This window comes from Suricata suricatta, chromosome 9 (genome assembly GCF_006229205.1).
Source record: "Suricata suricatta isolate VVHF042 chromosome 9, meerkat_22Aug2017_6uvM2_HiC, whole genome shotgun sequence".
NCBI lineage: Eukaryota > Metazoa > Chordata > Mammalia > Carnivora > Herpestidae > Suricata > Suricata suricatta.
The window spans coordinates 74,098,805-74,103,739 of record NC_043708.1 but is presented as its reverse complement, the minus strand read 5'-3'; the positions used below and the strand labels follow the sequence as shown (position 1 = coordinate 74,103,739).

Below are 4,935 nucleotides of genomic sequence, written 5' to 3'. Positions count from 1 at the left end.
GGTAAAAGAAAAAGATAGGGAGGGAGGGTTGCAAAAGAGATGCTGAGAGGCGGGAAGGTTGGCAGGAAGATTGAGACCACAGTATATAGCCTGCATTTAAACCTGACTTCGTCTGAATGACTGGCTCTGCCCCACCCCAGTTTGCTAGAGTAGGAGCTTTCAATTTTAGAAATGAATGGGGGGCGCCTGGGTAGCTCAGTCGGTTAAGCCTCCGACTTCGGCTCAGGTCAAATCTCACGTTCGTGGGTTCGAGCCCCGCGTCAGGCTCTGTGCTGACAGCTAGCTCAGAGCCTGGAGCCTGCTTCCGGTTCTGTGTCTCCTTCTCTCTCTGCCCCTCCCCCTCTCATGCTCTGTATCTCTCTGTCTCAAAAATAAATAAAAACATTAAAAAAAAAAGGAGCAAATGCTGGAGAAACCTGCCAGCAACTTGGATTTGACAACTTTTCTTCTTCCAGGTTCACGGTAGGTAAACTGGAACATCGAAGTCAGAGATTCTCTTTCACTGAAATAGTAGCAATGAAAATGTCAACGGCATCTAGGATTAATTATTATTCAGGCAAAGGATTTATATTAATTAATTAATTTTAGGTTGAATTACTATCATGCTGATAGTTATTATTCAGGCAAAGGATTTAAATTAATTAATTAATTTTAGGTTGAATTACTATCATGCTGATTAATAAAGCCAAAGTTTGGTCAGGAAAAAAAATACCTCCATGTTCTTACTCTCGGTAATGCAGCTATAAACAGCCGCCTTACCTTTTATTGGACATAAATAATTTTAAAATGATTAAAAGCAGCTTCCATCCAAACATGGAACAAGAAAGCAAAGATCTGCCGACATCCACAATAACTGAATACGGTATCAGTGTTACCTTAAATCCTGATCATCATTTTGGAACATCAGGAAAACAAAAGCATGTGAAAGGATCATACAGCAGGCTGCCACACTTCCCCTTTCAAATCTCAAATCACTCTAGAGGCAGTTTAGGGACATAGTTGAAAAAACAGTTCTGGAACCAAAAGGCTAGGTTGAATCCAGGCTCTGTAATTTTCTGGTTCCATGATAATGGATAAGTTAGTTAACCTCTCCTGACTATGAGTTATTTAACTGTACTCAGTTTTCTTATCTCATGCTAAGTGCTCAATAAATGTCAACTACTACGGTTACTACAAGGAGGAAAAAAGAAAAAAAAGTCCCAAGGACTGCCTACACGCCTTCTTCTCTGCTAGTAGCTCATCAAAAAGATTAAGTATATGGGATGCCTGGCTCAGTCAGTTAAGCACCAACTTCGGCTCACGTCATGATCTCACAGTTGGTGAGTTCGAGCCCCACGTTGGGTTCTGTGCTGACAGCTCAGAGCCTGGAGCCTGCTTCGGATGCTGTTTTCCTCTCTCTGCCCTTCCCTTACTTGCTCGTGGTCTCTCTCTCTCTCTCTCTCTCTCAAAAATAAAATAAAACATTTAAAAAGCTAATAAAAAAAAAGGGAAGTATAATACTAACAAATCCTAGTATGTTAATGACCACATCCAGTGCAATGTCATGCTTCTAGTGGATATTCAATGGAGATAATTAGCCTTATGATATGCTTACCCAAACTCCATAAACTTAGGGTTCATATGATCTACTCTGGAAATGATTTAAGTGCAAGAGACTAGCAGATGCAATGTGCTCAGCCAAGTTACCTGGAGAAATGCTTGTTTAGTAGTTGTTTAGTCTTATTTTCTCTTGATTTCCATTTACAAGCCATGTGTATGTCGTGATCTAAAGTAGAAAGCAGGGGGTTCCTGGGTGGCTCAATAGCTTACGCGTCTGACTCTTGACTTGGGCTCACGTCCCGAACGCATAGTTTGTGAGTTTAAATGCCGCATGAGGCTCTGAGCTAACAGCCAGGAGCTGGCTTGTGATTCTGTCTCTTCTCTCTCTGCCCCTCCCCTACTCATGCTCATGCGGTCTTTCGCGCACTCTCTCTCTCTCTCTCAAAAGCAAATAAGCGTAAAAAAATAAAGTAGAAAGTGAAAGGCATAAACAATGTTAAGTTCTAGAGTTAGGTAACTAACTGATCCTTACACAGCTCAAACTCTTATGATTTTTTTCTTTCTGATCATTCAATTACTCTCCATTTGGGGCACAAAATCAACATGGAATAGGAGAGCAAGGAGGCCTCAGGCAGAGCAAACAATCCTGTCCCCCTTAATCTTTAGGCACCAAGAATGGTATTTTTAGCAAGCCTAAAGATGAATAGTCCTTCAGAATCTGAGAAGTGGAAGGAACTTAGAGGTCACAGATCAAACCAAAATGAAGAAATAATCCTTCCAACATCTCTTCATCCAGGTTTGACTGAAAATATGATGAGAGTGGTAACATCGGCAGGAGGGCTGGTGGCTGCAGGGTCCATGATATCCCAAGCACTGTGCCACATGTTTACATATGCTAACCCACTGAATCATTCAAGTGTGCAAGGAAAAACATCCCCAAAGAATATATAAGATGGGATTTTTAAGATGATCCCAAAAAGGGATCAAAGCCTGAAATTGTAATAGAAATGGTTACAATATTGGCATAAATCAAAAAAATACATTATTCATTCCCAAAACGATATACCATCATTTTACTCAATTTGGTTCCAGAGAGATAAGTAAGACACAAGCACCTTCATTCATTCAATTCACCAAGTTAAAAACACTTGTTAAAGGTCTATGTGTCAGACACTTTAATAAGTACCAAAGGTACCATTACTACAATTACTATTAAAACATGATCCCTGCAACCAAGGATCATCTGTGTACCTTGCTCTCAGTAAAGTGGTGACTGGTTCAGAAAAATGTAAGAGACAAGACAGAGTTGAGGCAAGAGCTGTTAGTGCCACTAGCTATAAAGGCTTGAGCAAGTCAACTAACTTGTAAAAACGAAGATTTTATATATACAATAGATATAAAATGCACTTGTTATAAAGCTAAACAACTTTAAGCTGCTTCAAAAATAAAGTTGTGGGATGCCTGGGTGATTCAGTCGGTTAAGCATCCAAGTTTTGATTTCCACTCAGGTCAGGATCTTAGAGTCATGGGATCGAGCCCCATGTTGGGCTCTGTGCTGAGTGTGGAGCCTGCTTAGGATTCTCTCTCTCTCCTTTTGCCCCTCTTCCCCACTCATGCACGCTCTCTCTCTAAAAAAATAAAAAAGAAAAATTTAAGAAAAATAAAGTTGTAATAAATAAATAAGTTGTAACAAAGTTATACTACATACATATGTGCAAAATGTATACAACTGATCATTAAACACATCCTAGGATAAGGATGCTGTGGAAAAACCTACTTATATATAACTTTTGATTCTCCCAAAACTTAACCACTAATAGCCTACTGTTGACTGGAAGCCTTACCAATAACATAAACAGTCAATTAACACATAACTTTGTATGTTCTATGTATTAGATATTGTATTCTTACAATAAAATCAGCTAGAGAAAAGAAAATGTTAAGACAGTAATGAAGAAACAATACATTAACAGCACTATACTGGATTTATTTTTTTTTTAAATCCCCATGTAAGTGGACCCACAATTGTTGAGTCAGTTGTATAAAGTTGTTACGAGTTCAAAATGTGTTATATAGTGTGCGCTAGATTGATCAAAGTTTTCATCATTTCCTGCTAACTGAACCTAAGAATTTCTTCATACCTCCATCAAATTTTATTTCCTACCTTAATCCTAACCAGGTTAAGTATGACACACTTAATTTTAAGTTTTCTAATTTTTTTGAAGGTCTGTATTTCGGTATACAATTACTATCTTTAGGGACATCTTACATACTATGTCCTTAAGATACTCCAAATATAGGGGGTGCCTGGGCGCCTGAGTGGCTCAGTCTGTTAAATGTCTGACTTTAGCTCAGGTCACGATCTCACAGTCCCTGGGTTCGAGTCCCATGTTGGGCTCTGTGCTCACAGCTCAGAGCCTGGAGCCTGCTTCAGATTCTGTATCTGCATCTCTCTCTGACCCTCCCCTGCTACTGCTGTCTCTGGTCTCTCAAAAAAATAAATTAAAAACATCCAAAAAGTTAAAAAAAAAAAAAAAAGATATTTCAAGAACAAGAAATTTGCTGAACCAAAAAAAATTTTTAATCTATGCACACAATAATTCAAAATATGTAGTTTTGATCGAAAGTACGAGAGTGGTAACAGAGGCAGAAGCGGTGGTGGCTGCAAGGTTCAGTGATGCCTCAAACACCATGCGGCACATGAACGTTTCACAGTACAAATGTTAAAATAGTAGCTCCTAAGAAGGCTGTACTCAAACCCCCTTAGCTGGGAGATCAGTGGAGTAAGTTCGTCCCCTATCACGCCTTGCTTCAAGCTGTTAAGAAGTGTCCTTCTTCTATGAACCTGTGAATAAGGTCGATCGCATTGCTATTAAAATTCAGACCTGACTGCTGAAACATTTCCTGGTTTTAAAAAAAAATTGCAATACGAAGGCCAGTGACCCCTGATTCCTACACTTGTGTAATAAAAGAAGGATGCTATTAAAGAGAGAAAGAACTATGCATCTGATCTTGCCTCCAAAACTAGAGTCCAGTTCGTGGTGGGCATTCTTTCAGTAAGCCTTTATTATCCTACCATGTGCTAGGCCTTGCACAGTGAACACAACAGACCAAAAGAATCCCTTCCCTCCTAATAACAGGAACGTCTGCCCATACAGCAATGCTGCCCAAGTCTCAGCTCCTGTAGAGCGCTGGCCGCACCCCTACTTCACAAGGGTCAGTCACACTGACATTCCACCCGAAACCTACAGGCCCACTAGCCTTGCAGCCCAGACACACAGCCTTGGCCCTGGCGTTCCTAGCCATTCCCGCCCGGACCACCTGGACAGGCTGGGGAAGCCCCACGAGCCACCACCCCCGCGCCACCAGGGCGGGGCGACAGCTGGCGGTTCCCCC

General features: G+C 40.7%; 1 protein-coding gene across 1 annotated transcript in view; it reads right to left on the bottom strand.

Annotated features, from left to right (window-relative positions):
- Positions 1-4,935, bottom strand: part of AVEN (apoptosis and caspase activation inhibitor) — a 182,932-nt gene that overhangs the window by 176,987 nt on the left and 1,010 nt on the right. The gene's annotated exons all lie outside the window — the stretch shown is intronic.